The following is a 16,495-nucleotide window of genomic DNA, read 5'->3' on the forward strand; positions in this document are numbered from 1 at the left end:
AAGATTGATCCTTGATAAAGAAAAACTCACATCCAAGTGAGATCAATTGTTGGCCAAGCGGGATCAAACTGTTGCTCACCTCGCTACACTGGAAACACAAGTTGCAGAGGTCGTTGAGTCGGAGGCTCAGTTGCAGCAAAGTGAGCAAGAGGTAGTGACCCTCAGCCAAGAGGCTGCCCTGTTAAGGGTACAATTTGAAGAGGCCAAGGCAAAGTGGGTCGAGGTCCAAAATGTTGTTATTGCTACTGCCGATCGCGAGGCTTCCTCCATTGAAAGAATAAATATTTTGGAAGCGGCCTTGAACTCCAAAACTGAAGAAAATGCTACCATGGAGGAGAAGCATGTCCGGATGGAAGAGAGGCATAAGAAGGTCATGGAGCATAATAAAGTTTATAAATCCACTATCCGTGACCTTTATGTTAGCCTTCAAGCCGCTAGATCCGAGCGGAATAACCTTTCGATCGAGGTTGACCAGCGTAAGGAAGAGCTTCAGTCCTTCATTGCTGAAAAACATATTCTATGTACAACATGAGGAGAAAAACCTTGGAAAGGGCCAAAATGGGTGTCATTGACTTTGATGCGGAGATCGCCAAGGCCCGTGAGCTGGAGTTAACTGCTCGAAGGGGTCTTCCGGTCCAGCCTAATACGACTGACTGTTCTGGTTCCAGTTCTGAGTTCTCGAGAACCGAAGAAGAACCTGAAGGGGGTGATGATGAAAGTCAAGACATCGATCCAGCGGAAGATCCAGTAGCAGATCCACATACTTGTCCTGGGGGCGCAGATGCTTCTCTTCCCTCGGATTCTGGGATGCAGTAGTTTAGCTTCTTTTCTTCTTTCCACTTAGTTTTTTACCTCACACTTTTGCACTTGTGCTACTTGGTACTTTGTTATATATAAGTACTTTTCATTTATGTAGTGCACAAGTTTTTCTCTTTGCATCGAGTTATGCAAGGCTTCGGGTGCTTTTTTCCCTAATAGCATTTGGATTCCCGGCATAACTTCTTCTCGGATCAACCCTTTACTATGAGGGTTTCATAAGAGAGGGCCCTCTTATGTGTACAATACTCTTAAAGAGTACATCTCATGTTAATTCCGGCACTAGCATTTGAAGTACTTGTTTAACTTTCAAATGATAAAATTAATTCATCGTTCGGGCAAGAAACAAGATAAAAATAAAAGGACTTTACTTTATTCCTTCCATTTTCAAAAGTACATAAGCATTTGTTGTGCTAAAAATAAATTGTCATTACTTGTGGCTAATTTGTACCACTTTTTCTACGGGGCTGGCCGCGCAGTCCTCGGTCCCGATGATACAACTTTGTTCCCAGATTTTTTGGTCCCGGTTCATGTGGCAGTCATGTTGCGGTGTTCTCGTATCATTCCCCCTCCCCAAGTATTCGAATGCGAAGAATGCAAATTTGAACACTTGAAGTCTTGCTCCTTTGAAGATCCCACTAGTGAATGGTTGGATAATCTTTGGTTCGATATCAAGCTTCGCTTCCTGTTAGGAATTTTACTACTGAGCCAAAGATTACCTAACCACCCCAGTGACTTGAACTCATGAACGGTTGGGTAACCTTTGGCCCGATAGCAAACTTTGTTTCCCGGTAGGAACTTTGATATTGAGCAAAAGACTATCTAATCGTCCCGTAGTGGCTCATTGCTTGCATTCTTATTTCTACTGACGAAGCTTCCTTTGTAGTATGCTTTCCATTGCTGCCTCGTTAAAAACCTTACCAGAAAAACCTAATTGGGACAAAAACTGGACGAAGGGAAAAAGATTACACCACATACTTTCAGTATAGGCGGTGCTCATCAACAATAGTATCTTTTAAGGTGTGCCACATTCCAGTTGCTCGAAAACTTTACTCAGTCTTGATTTTCCAATTCGTGTGATCCTTTCCCGGTGACAGATGAAACCTGGTAAGGGTCTTCCCATGTTAGACCTAGTTTTTTTACGTTGAGCTCCCAGGTGTTTTGAGTTACTTTCCTTAAAACCAAGTCTCTTACTTTGAAATAATGGAGATTTGCTCTTCAATTATAATATATTTTCATTCTCTATTTTTGGTCTGCCATCCTTATATGCGTCAAGTCCCTGCGTTCATCGAGCAACTCCAATTTCACCAATAATTCTTCGTTGTTTGCTTCTTCATCCGCCTGAAAATATCTCAGGGTAGGTTCTCCTACTTCCACTGGGATCAAGGCTTCTGCTCCGTACACGAGAGAGAAAGGTGTCTCCCTCGTGCTTGATCTGGCCGTTGTTAGGTACGCCCATAACACTCTTGGTAGCTCTTCGGGTCATTTGCCTTTGGCTGCTTCCAATCTCATTTTGATATTTTGAATAATCATTTTATTTGTCAATCCTGCTTGGCCGTTTGCGCTCGGGTGGTATAGTAATGATGTGATTCTTTTGATATTTAGGTCTTCGAGGAATTTTATCACCTTTGCTCCTATAATTTGTGGTTCGTTGTCACATGATATCTCTTTTAGTATCCCCGAACCTGAAATTATGTTTTCCCACAGGAAATCTACCACTTCGCGCTCGCCAATTTTCTAGTAAGGACCTGTTTCAACCTACTTAGAAAAGTAGTCAGCTAAAATCAAAAGAAATGTTACCTTGCATGGAGCCAGCAGCAGTGGACCGACTATGTCCATCTCCCATTTCATGAATGGACAGGGCGACAAAACCAAGTGCAATAACTCCGCCGGTTGATGTACCAACGGTGCGTGGCGTTGGCACTTATCGCATTTCAGAACATAAGCCTTAGCGTCTTGTTCCATCCGGGGCCAGTAGTATCCCGCCCTAATTAGCTTTAATAACAAAGACTCAGCAGTCAAGTGATTTCTGCAGATCCCTTTGTGAATTTCTATCATGACGTAATTAGCTTCGAAGGATCCTAAACATCGGGCCAACGGGCCTTGAAAAAATGTTTTATACAATTGACCTCCCTAAAGCAGTATCGGGCTACTTTAGTGCACAGCGCCCGGGATGCCTTGGGATCTTTGGGTAGCTTTCCGTGCTCGATATAGTCAATGATCTCATTCCTCCAGTCCGAGACCAAATTGGTTGCGTTTACTTCAAGGTAGCCGTCCGCGTCCAATACCGAATGCATAAGATGCATGACCGTACCGGAGTTCAATCCCTTCATTTCTGTGGACGATCATAGATTGCCTTGTGCGTCTGCTTCCGTTTTTTCTACCCTCGGGATGTGGATAATTGACCATTCCCAAATTGTGCGACCAGAGCCTAGACTTTCACTACATATTGTTGCATGCATTCCTCTTTGGCTTCGAAGATTCCGTTGACTTGATTTATTACCAGTTGGGAATCATATTTGATTTCTATGACCTCAGATTCCAATCCCCCGGCCAGCTCGAGTCCTGCAATCAAAGCCTCATACTCGGCTTCATTATTAGTCAGTGGAAGTGTTCTTATGGCCTACCTTAGGGCTTCTCCCAAAGGCGTGATTAGTACTACACCGAGCCTGGACCCTTTCACATTGGAAGCTCCATCCGTGAACAAGGTCCAAACTCCCAATGTCAATTCTGACACCATCACTGCTTCTTTGGTAGCCAAAGGCCGTAGTCCTGGACTAAAATCGGCCACCAAGTCAACCAAAACTTGTGACTTAATCGTAGTTATAGGTTTATACTCTATGCCAAATTCACTCATTTTGACCGCCCACTTGGCCAATCAAACCTGAAAGTTCAGGTTTGTGAAGGATATTTCGCATGGAAAAGATTGTCACCACGGCTATCAGATGAAATTGGAAATAAGGCCTAAGAATTTGAGCGGAGACTACGAGAGCTAAGGCCAATTTCTCGAGATGTGGGTAGCGAGTTTCTGCTCCCGTTAAAATTTTACTAACATAATAGATAGGAGATTGCATACCTTCATCCTCACGGATTAAAACGGCACTTACCGCTACCTCCAAGACCGCTAAGTAAATCAGCAATTGTTCACCTTCCTTCAGTTTTGATAATAATGGAGGGCTCGATAAATACCTTTTAAAATCCTTCAGAGCCTTTTGGCATTCCGGAGTCCATTCAAAGTTATTTTACTTTTTGAGAAGTGAAAAGAAATGATGACGTTTTTCCAAAGATCGGGAAATGAATCCGCTTAAAGCGGCCAGTCTTCTTGTCAACCTTTGAACCTCTTTCAAATTTGATAGCTAGTCAGAGATGTCCTCGATGGCTTTAATTTTAGCGAGATTGACTTTGATCTCCCTTTGTGACACTAGGAACCCCAAGAACTTACCGGAGCTGACTCCGAATGTGCAATTTTGCGGGGTTAAGCTTCATGTTGTTCTTCCTTCGGATGTCAGTGGTTTCTTTCAGGTGTTTAATATGTTCACCTGCGTTCAAAGCATTAACTAGAATATCATCTATGGAAACTTCCATAGTTTTCCCTATTTTTTTCTCAAACATTTTGTTTACAAGCCTCCGATAAGTGGCTTCGGCGTTCTTAAGCCCGAAAGGCATCACACTATAGCAATATGTTTCAAAGTTCGTTATGAATGAACTTCTTTTTCCTGATCCTTCGGTTTCATCTTGATTTGGTTGTACCCGGAGTAAGCATCGAGAAAACTCATCAACTCATTCCCGGCCGTTGCATCAATCATTTGATCAATGTTTGGCAATGGGAACGAGTCTTTTGGGTACGCCTTATTTAGATCCTTATAGTCTATGCACATGTAAAAAAATTTATTCTTCTTTGGAACTACTACTACATTAGATAGCTAGTCAGGATACTTTACCTCACTGGTTGAACTGATATTAAGCGAACGAGTTACCTCTTCCTTGACGAATTTGTTTCTGACCTCGATAATAGGGCGTTTTTCCTACCTCACCTGAGGGATCTTAGGATCCAGGCTTAGTTTGTGCAAGGCCACTTCTGGCAGAATACTTATCATATCCGCTGCGACCACGCAAAATATTCAGCGTTAAATTTAAGAAATTTAGTAAATCCTTACCTGAGCTCGGGGTTTAGTCCTATCCCCGAGTGGAATTTCCTCTCCAAGAATTTCTCAAACAATGCGACTTGCTCGAGTTCTTCCGCTATGGATTTTGTTGGGTCCATCTCTTCTGGTACCTGGAAATATCTTGGTACCTGAGAGGATTCCAACGACTCCTCCCCCTGTTGACTTTCTTTGGCTCGGGAGCAGGTGCCGGTTCCTATAATTGCTATGCCACATGCTCCTTCCCCTTGCTATTGGAAACTGAGATCGCGTTCATCTCCCTTGCTGCCGGTTGATCTTCTCTTATCTGTTTAATTCCCTCCGGGGATAGGAATTTCAGAAGTTGATGATATGTTGACGGTACAGCCTTCATCTCGTGCAGCCATGGTCTTCCTAGAATGATATTGTAACCCATATCGCCATCTACTACTACGAAAAGGGTCGTCTTCATTACCCCTTTGGCATTCATGGGCAGCAAGATTTCCCCTAGGGTTACGCTTGCCAAATTGAACCCGACGAGGAGCTTTGTGCCCGGATAATGCTTCCGGTCAGCTTGGCTTGTTCCAGCACTCTCAATTAGATAATGTTGGCTGAACTCCCTGGGTCTACCAAAATATGTTTAATCTTAAAATCTATAACATTAAGAGAGATTACCAAGGCATCCTGGTGTGATAGTAAGAGTCCATCTACATCCTCCTCCATGAAGGTGATATCATCCTCAGCAACTTCCTACAGTCTCTTGCTCTAGGTTACCAATACCTTCGTCTTTTTCGCTGCCGAGGAAGTTACATCATTAATCTCGTTCCCCCAGAAAATCATGTTGATCATCAGACGAGGGGAATCTTCTCCTTCTTTTGAGGGTTCTGCATTATCCCTGTTGCGACCATAGTTGTTCTTAGCTCAGTCACTAAAGAATTTTCTAAGTCGCCACCTCTTCGTGCAGATGCCTGCAGTCCCTAGTCCGATGGTCGTTGGTCCCATGGTACTCCCACCATAGATCAGGATCCCTCTGACTGGTGTTCGATGTCGTTGGCCTCGGGAACCATTCTTCCTTAATGTTTTACATTGTCGATACCAGTTCCACCATGCTAACGTTGAAGTTGTATTCGGATAGCCTAGGGTAGGTGGAGTCTCGGGAGCCGATACCTCTTTATCCTGCAATGATCTGTTATTCTGACCGCGATCAGCTCTCCTATCGGTAGTGAATCATTTTACCGACCGAGAACCTCTGTCGCATCCTTCAGTCCTTTCATAGGGCAAAACCTGACCTCTAGAATACCGTCGGTCTGCATTGAAATCATCCTTCAATCTTTCCTTATTCTTATCCCGGTCCTGGATCTTGGTTGATAACGGGAAACCGAGTTGGTCATCCTCAATTCTTATCTTCGACTCATATCGGTTGTGAACATTTGCCTATGTTGTTGCCTGAAACTCGAGCAGACTTTCTTTCAATTTCCGAGAAGCGTCGAAACTTCTCGGATTTAATCTTTTACTTAATGCCTCAGCTTCCCATTCATATGTCATGGCGGGTAGCAACATCCTATCCTTCTAGAATCTGGTTACGAACTCCCATAGCAATTCAGACTCTCCTTGTGCAATTCTGAATATGTCGGCCTTTTGGGTCTGTACCTTCCTGGCCCCAGCATGAGCCTTGATAAAAGAATCTATGAGCATCTCGAAGGAATCTATTCAGTGCTCGGGCAAGAGTGAATACCACGTCAGGGCCCCTTTCGTGAAGGTCTCCCCGAATTTAATCAATAAGACTAACTCAATCTCATGCGGAGCTACGTCATTTCCCTTCACCGCCATTGTGTAAGTGGTGATGTGCTCCTAAGAATCCGAAGTCCCATCATATTAAGGCACGTTCGGCATCTTGAATCGCTTTGGGATCAACTTCGATGTCACGCTCGGTTTGAACAGCAACTGAGTGTATTTCTTTGAATCCGGCCCTTTCAATACCAGTGGTGCGCCCAGGATCTGATCCATTCGGGCATTTATTTCCCTTATAAACCTCATGAGTTCGGTTTTAAAGGGATTATTCTCATTGTTGTTCCCAGATCCTCTACCGTTCCCCTCAGCCATATCGAAGTCGACCTCGCCTCTCGAGGTGTTGTTATCAACCCTCTTTGTTGTTTGGTTTGCAGGAGCACTGGGATGGACTGGACCTCTTCCATTTGCGTTGTTGGAAGCACCCGACAATGCCTATATCAACTCCGTCATGACTAGATCTTGTCGCGAGAGATGACCCATAATAGCCTTTTGTTGCTCCCTCAGGATTCTCACTGTTTCCACGACATGCTCATCTTCGGCATCATCAGGAGTTGCCTCCCGAACATGTCATGGATATTGCCCCCCATGGACCGGCGTGGCCTCATGTCCCTTATTGCGGGTATCACTGATCAAGTATTCGTGCTGAGGCTGATTTTCTTGGGCCTCAATGTTGTGTGTGACATTGACATAGTTATCTGCCATTTTTATGATTTTGCTAAGAAACAAAGAATCAAACAGGTTAGTAATAGATGCAAGGATCAACTCAATTACGCGACAGTTTAAGCCCCACGGTCGGCACCAAACTGTTTCCATGTAAAACGATACAGTTGAATTTATACATGGTTTATAGACAAGCAAATCGATTTGATCCCAGAATGATAAATAATTTAAGTAAGAATGCAAGACTTAGTGTTGAAATCGAGATAAGATAGCAGATAGATTGATCCCGGGAACAGAGTTTCCGAAGGCAGTAATAACAATATTAATAAGAAATAAATAAAATGTTATTGAGCTTTTGAACAGTATATAGCATATGTTTGTCAGCAAATTCGTGTCCTCTACAATGACTTTTGAAGTTACTATTTATAGTTGCATGTAGGGAACAAGATCCTAGGATCAAGCCCCTCTTAAATGATAATTATGGGGTGCATTGATGAATGTGTAACGGCAGGCTATGAATGACATGTTCTCTATAACGAACTACGTATTTAATACTACAGAATATTCTTCATTAAATGCTACCGTATGGCAGATATTTATTTGTCTTTATGAGCAACACTTCCTTCGGGGACAACCGAGATTGCTGCCCCCAGACTTGATTTTCACTTTCCTCGCTCTTCATCTGTCTCCGGCTCCACATGTCGCTCTATTGTGCGAGCATTTAATATGAACATATTTTACCCTGTACAGACCTAAAATTGTCCGCTAGAGTTTCCCAACTACTAACATTGTCGTTCTTAAACTTTGTTTTCCGAAAACATTCAAGATAATAAACTCGTCCAATTATTTGGTCACAACCAAATAATGATATTCCTATAATGATTCTAAATTGGGTTAACTAATCCCTAAAATTAACATGAATTACTGTTGTTTGACTGATCCAAACCTGTAAATCCTTCCTAAGAATTAACAAGAAATATGACATTAAACAATTGCGAGCTCAAAAAATTGAATTCATTTACACCATAGTCAAACGTATAGAATATGTATCAAGAATTCAGGACTCACTCAAAACCACCCGACAATGGGTTCATCAATACCCTAGATAAGAGATTTAGCTTCTCATGTTTATACTAAGAAACAAAATATCCATTCTCAAAATAATCTCCAAAATAAAAGAAAATAAGAAAAGTTGAGAAAACCTCTTCAAATCTTCATTAGGATGATTCTTCCAAGCTCCTCTTTGCTTCAAAAATAGTGTTCTTATCCCTTACAGGTAGAGATGGTGGTTGAGGAGATGAAAGAAAGCCTTTATATGCTCCATTAAATAAGCCATTGACAAAAGAAACCCTTAAAATTTTGCCACAGTAACTCTACTTTGCGTGGCGCACGTGTGGTACGTGAACTAATTCAGCAAAAAATTTCAGCTTGCGTGGTGCCCGTGTTAAAAGTCCATATTGAGTTGTTTTCTACTTAGCTTCTAGGACAATTTTGAAATCTTTAATTTATCCAATTTGCAGTCCAAATACTTATGTATTTCCTAAATTCATTGTTTCCACATCCTAACAAAATAGCTTAATTAGGGATAATCTTTGTGAGTTTTTCACATAAACCATAAGGACTATTAAAATAAAGTGAAACACTATCAAAATATACTCAGAATAGCCAAACATCACTTTGCATTTCTGCGATGATGTTATCATGTCACATCATATCATCACTGATCTACACTCTACCCTCTCCTTTGTTTACTTGTAGTGTCTGATAGCTTCAATGATAATCCTTTTACTTTTCCTTAAATATAATCTATGTATCCATATAAAATCCAATTCCTCTGGTATACTACTTAAAGAAATTGATTAAATGCAATGTGTAGGTACTTGATGGCAAGCCCTACAACAGAAAATGTGATGTATACAGCTTTGGTATTTGCTTATGGGAAATTTATTGCTGTGATCTCCCATATCCAGATCTAAGCTTTGCTGAAGTTTCTTCAATTTTGTCCTGTTTCACGTCACGACCCAAAATACCACCAAGTCCGGATGGCACCTATCTCAACCCGATAGATAAGCCAACCGCATAAGTTACAGCTATAATCATAAATCATTAACATCAATCATAAATACTGCAAACAAATTCAATACAACTATCCCAAGGACTGGTAGTACAAATCAAAAGACACTATGACTTGGATTTACAAGACTGATATGTAGAATAAATACAACATCTATTTGAAGTATAAACAGAAATGAAGTCCTAAACTAACATGAACAAGAGGTAACTTGAATCAGGAACAAGGGATCACACATGTATCACAAAGAATATATATTCAAATCAAGGCACAACACAAGAATAACAAGTTGGGTATGTGTTTATAACATACAGTGACTACGTCCGAGGCAAGTATAGTATCAATCTCAAGATTAGCTTATCATGCTCAAAATAAGGAACCAATAGCCTCAACATTTCTCTTTCATGGTTTATTGTACTCACGTAGGCAATCAATTGAGTAGCACAAGAATCAAGTAGAACACACCACCAAACAACGCATAAAGAGTTCTAGAATTCTATCCCGAGCATAGATAATCATGTCATATGTATATACGCTTGTTATCTCATATATACATCACTCCTGAATGTAGCAAATAATATTGATAAGTAATAAAAATTTCTCAACCAAAGCTAGGCAAGAAACTTATCTCATCCGACTAATCCAAAGCTCCAAAATTGTATTTCTTTGAGAAATCACCTCCAATCGGCTTGAATCTACCTAACCATCAATCAAGGAAGTCACCAATATCATAGGATGTAATCCCAATCAATAAATTTTTTATCTTTAAAGAATTCTCACAAAGCCAACAAAGGTCAACACTAGGTGTGCGTGCCCAAAACCCGAAACCAATGCCAAATTCGATGACCTATAGCCTACCGAGTCCAAATATATGATTAGATTGAAAAATCAATTCCAAATGAGTACTCAAATCCTCAAAATACACTCTCTTAAAGTGTAGGCAAAACCCTAAATTTCATCTCAAAATTCAATATTTGACTTTTAACAATTTATGTAAATTCTTGAAATAATACCAAATGTGAGCAGAAATTACTTTCCCCAAAGTCTTGTATGAAAATCTCCATGAGAAATCGCCCCTCTCCAAGTCTAGAGTTCCAAATATGAGAAATGAGCTCAAAATCTCGAAATACACAACTTAAAAAGTCCGCCTAGGGGTACCCTTCGCAATCGCAACAGGGTCCCCGCGATCACGAAGCACAAAATATGACCTGCTATACAGCGCTTCTTCATGAATTCCAACCTTCAGTCGCAAACGCGATGACCCATATGCCAAATACTACGCGAACCCAACACCACCCCACGAACGCGACTAACAAAGACCCAAGTGCCAATCCCTCTGCGCGAACGCAACAACCTCCAAGCGAATGAGATGGCTTCCATGCCAGACCCCCGCGAACGCGATCCGTATGACACGAATGTGATGAAGAACTTTCCAGTAACCAAATTACTCATCGTGATCATGATGAACTTTCCATGATCGCGAAGTTTATCAGAACATCAGACTATCAGCAATACAAAAATCATCCAAAATCATTTAAAACTGCCCTGAATCAAACCCGAGGTCTCTAGAACCCCGTCCAAATACATTAAGCAAACTTATCCAAAGGCTCAAAATACTACAATTAACATCAAAATCAATAATTAAAGATCAAACTTATTCTCTTAAGTTTCAAACCATCAAACTTTGTGGAACGCGTCCGAATTACACTTAGTCATTCCGTATCTGAACCAAACTTTGCATACAAGTTCAAATCAACAAAAAGAAACTATACAAGGTCTCAAAGCCATAATATGAGTCTAATAGCACCGAAGCCAGCTCCCGGTAAAACCTATAAATCTTAAATTCATCAAATTGCATACTTTTGATAAATAGATCCAAACCCTTCTAGGAACATCAAATTAAAATGTAATATCCAAGTCCACAAATACCATACGAACCTATTGGAATAATCAAAGTACCAATCCGCGATCGTTTACTCAAGAGTCTAACCTTGGTCAACTCTTAGTACTCAAAGCTACCGAATTTAGAATTACTCTTCCAAATCAATCTCGAACTACCTGAAAATCAAAATCAACCATGTACGCAAGTCGTAATACCTCATATAAAGCCAGTCGAAGTCTCAAACCACCGAACGGGATACTAATGCTCGAAACGATCGGTCGGATCATTATATTCTCCCCATTTAAACATATGTTCGTCTTCGAACGTACCAAAATCCATTCCCAAGTCATCCAATCACTGTATAAACTCATCATTCATATACCCACGAGTGATCCCACATTACCACAATCCATACATGTCCATTAGTTGAATCCTGACTAAAGATTCTTTCTTCAACCTTAGTCCATAACCCTTAGAACTAAATTCCAACATCCGGAATTCTCTATAAGATTCGATCCCTGTATATATATATTGTACCAGTCCCCACAAGCTGCATCAAGTCATAACATAATCCCATGATGTAACCACGCGGTGTACCATATAACTCACGTACTCATAGCCACAACTTCCAACCACAATGGCTGCTCATTACCAAATCTGGTACTGGTATTATACTTCATACAAGATAAAACCTCATTCCAACCCTTCGTAGCACTGCAATGAAATAGGAAACATGTAGAAATTCATAACCACTCATCAAGTCAATAAGTCGTGGAGCTCTCTCGCCCGACAAGAACCATTATCAAATTTTAAGTTGACTAATGACATTCTTAACCAAACATACCTTATCCAAACCCGATTGCACTAATTCCAAGTCCAATGACCTCATCTTACCCAGTACAAGCTGCTCGACAATAGGCCGCACCCAATGCCACCTAGTTACATATGATGCAATCTGTACACCCAACAAATAACAACTCGATTAACACAAAGATGGAAGGAGAATCAAATAAGAGGACTATCCAATAAGTTCGGCAAATACAACCACAAAGGCACAATGCCATGATTCCATCCTACAAGAGAGAGGAAAAACACATAAAATAAACACAAGAATCATATCCTATCATAACTCCACTACGTCACATAACCCGATCCAAACATACCAATCCACATGGAATACCTATCGAGCAATAATAATCACAATCAACAAACACATGTGTATCAACAACAAACAAGCGAAGTGTATGACCATAACCATGGAGAAACGGATAGCACAATATACCATAGACAGGATAAGCACGTCTAAGGTGCAATAATCAACTCAACACCCCAAGAGACATATCGCTCAAATTTCACCACAAAGTTTAAACAGAACCACGTTATGCATGTGAATAGTCAAGTAGTCTCACAACCCGCCGTAGCATGAGAGAGTAACACATGGAACACATTAGGACATGAATATGATCACTCTAGCCAATGACACACCCCAGCAATTGTTGTGCTGAGTAAACAAACCTGATCAGATATAGAATATATGTTCTCATTAGGCCTACCAGTGGGACACCAAATCGATTTTGATCGCCCCGAAATAGGTAAATAACCTTCCAACAGTCCATAGCGACCTATCCATAAGACGTACAATCAACTGTCTATCCCTTAATATACCTTCATAGTCCGCAACTAAGGAATAGTCTGCCTCTGAGAACATCTAGTCTCTAAACTTCAAAATTCCAGAATCTCCCTACTTGGTCTCTAACTCCCCAACATAAATGACGAACGCATCACACATACATAATCCCATCACGCGAAATACTTCCATAAATCTTCCGCATTAGGTAGAAAATTAGAACGTCAATGGTTACCGCCCATGCGATCTATATAGTACTAGTCAAGCATCCGCAAGTTAGAACATAATGCGTCTTCTACAACACACACCTTTCTCAGGCGACACAAGATAGTGTCGGCATTCTCTTAAACATCTGGAATCTTCCATGTTGTCTAGAACTCATGACCTTCCTTTTGAAAGTAAACTGTAACCTTACCCATGCAATCCTACATGGCAAAACGTATCTATCATGTCAACATATAAAAGTGCGGGAATCTCATAATCAATTCTGAATCACAGGTTGAATAGACACCCCCAGTAACTAGAAAACATCCACTTAACTCAATCTAGGAGAACATGTCAACACGTAATAACCTTCTATATCTGTAGAAGACATCAACCTCAAGTCGTGCTCAAAATCATATTAAACTCTTCGAAACTCATTAGCACATGACCAAGCTATCAGACCTAAATTCATCTGAATCCTACAAATCATGTAGACTGCCATACCCAAAAATGACTCAAGCCGAAATGCTCACTTTGAAGAGACCTTCTATGAATCTGGTGTTGTTTCTTTCATCTCTCTTATACTGCAATGTAGAATCAATGATGATATACAAATACGGCAAGTCTCAGCTTTATCCAAGGCAAATCTTAAATCCTTAGCCACACAACAAAATTCAGCAAATCTTTAAGATACCACATATGAATTTTCAACCCACTAAAATCATTCTCGAGAGTCACTCACTCCGGTCAAGTCCCGAATGCATAGCCAAATATGCCGAACAGCTAGCGCTTCGTTAGCACATGAATACTATGAAACAAGCAACCGAGAAATTCCTTCCTCTTGCACACTACATCCACAAAGGAATAACAAACCTGAATCATCCCAAGATTTCCATATACCCATAAAGTATAGTTCAATATTCATCAAGCAAATCCCTTGCTAGAATCATCATCGAAGTCATCCTCTTCAAGTCATAACTAATCCACAAGCGTCCCTTAGTCTAGTAACTGATATAACACATGATCATGCAATCTGATTGTTGATAATAGACTCCCTCAGTTGGCTCGAAGCTATAGAACACATCATCTGATAACCCACAAACTTTTCCTTCATAGCTGCCCAGACCTCGCACTGTTATTTAGCTAAATTCCTTATAAACTTATATAATACCAGTCAAAACACACTCCAATTCTTCTATCGAATGTATACTCATCCTTGTGATAGCATTGCAAACTTCCTCAGGCGATCCAAACTCTAATTATAGCACATACATCCCATTAGATAAAAGAAAAACTCTTCATGAAAATCTCATAAGGATCACGGAATCTCACACCTTCCCGCATGAGATAACCACCTGCTTAGCCTCCAGCCAATATCTCTCTATGACCCTACCATAGTCACAACAACTATGCAATTAATCCACTCGAGTCCGTACTCATCGACCAGATGCAAGAATTCACTTCCCCACAAATGAACAACTGAAAGATCTACCAACACATCAGCATCTAAGACTAGATAACACATAGAGACGATAATCAAGTTGTCTATGCACATCTAAGTCCGAGTACTTAACATCACACACGAATCGAAGAGAACGAAACTGGAGATTTAGGCTTCAAGATGAAACAAAGTAGCACGATAAGGAAAGAAAGTAGGGAAGTTTCCTAGATGTCCTGTAGCCTCTCAAAGATAAGTATGGACATCATCATACTAATCCGCAAGACTCTACTAGGTATTTGCTAATGACTCGTAGAACCTATGAATATAGAGCTCTGATACCAACTTGTCACGAACCAAATTCCCACCAAGTCATGATGGCACCTAACCCCACCCACTAGGTAAGCCAGCTGCATAATTACATCTATAATGAGAAGTCAATAATATTAATAATAAAGACTGCAAAACAATTCAATACAATTATCCCAAGGACATGTACTACAAGTCATGAGTCGCTGTGATTTAGATTTACAAGATTGATATGAATAACAAATACAACGTCTATTTGACGTCTGCATAAACGGAATGAATTCCTAAACTACCATGAACAAGAGGTAGTTTGAATCTGGAATGCTGGTACGTCTTCAATGTAAGGCTTCGTCTTCCTTAGCTACTCAACTCCAGGATCTGCACGCAAGGTGCTGAAGTGTAGTATGCGTACAACCGACCCCATGTATTCAGTAAGTATCTTGACTAACCTCGATGAAGTATTGATGAGGTTTTGATGTCAAAAGACACCCGCTTTACAAAACCAGTGCAACTCAATAACATGTACAATACAGAGAAATATCCAGAAAAGATAGTTACAAAATAAAGAATATCAGCAGTAAAGGTACACAATTGTGGTGGGGTAATAAACAAATTCTCCTAATTAAATAGATCAAGCAAATACAACTTGCACCAATCCCGCTCACAAAGAGACATGCACCAAATAATGTGTATGCTCAAATAGTCATACGTGACTGTAAGCCTGTACACAACATGATCCGATTCCGTATTAATTGCCGAATACCATATTCATGAGACCTCTACAAGAATCCATTAAATCAATGCTTGATGATAATTTTTTTACATCAATCCAATATGCTACCAACAAGTCAACAAACATTAGATATCAATTCAACATAGGTAAACCCATCTTGACAACTAAATTATCAAATAATAACAGAGGCATAGAATAGCATGTTAGATGCAACATAAAACATGTAAAATGTATGACATAGCATAAAGAATTCATTTGCATAATCAAGAGTGCCACCCTTATGCTCCACGCATCATCAATCGAGAACTCCACCCTAATGTGCCACACATCATTAATCAAGAATGTCACTGTTATACTCTATATCACATCCATCACATCGATCAAGTACCACAATTTGCGTGTATGCCATCAAGAGAGAAACATGAGAGGGCGACCCTAGGGGGATGGATCTGTATCCACATGATGCACGGATAACTCGCGTGCTAATAATATAACCCGCACAGACAACTCATCATCAATATCAGGAATGCCACAATAACTATAACATCATAATCAAGAATGCCACCCTTATACTCCACAGTACATCAACAATCAATTTGCTCAACATGTCCATATGTGCCATGATCATAACAAATTCAAGATAATATTTATCATCAAGAGACATATTCTCACAATTCACAAATAAGGTGCACAAGAATATGAAAATAATAAAATGTGGATGTGTGCTCCAGATATAAAACATGACTACGGCTAAATCAATCTAGCAATGATTCTATAAATGCACATCTTGGCTAATTAGGAGATAATAATCCTAAAATATGATCTCTAGCATGAAAGAATAAG

At 40.3% G+C, this 16,495-nt stretch overlaps 1 pseudogene; it reads left to right on the forward strand.

Annotated features, from left to right (window-relative positions):
• Positions 1-16,495, forward strand: part of LOC107775801 (serine/threonine-protein kinase 54-like) — a 118,424-nt pseudogene that overhangs the window by 98,426 nt on the left and 3,503 nt on the right.

Source organism: Nicotiana tabacum, chromosome 23, assembly GCF_000715075.1.
Source record: "Nicotiana tabacum cultivar K326 chromosome 23, ASM71507v2, whole genome shotgun sequence".
Classification (NCBI taxonomy): domain Eukaryota; kingdom Viridiplantae; phylum Streptophyta; class Magnoliopsida; order Solanales; family Solanaceae; genus Nicotiana; species Nicotiana tabacum.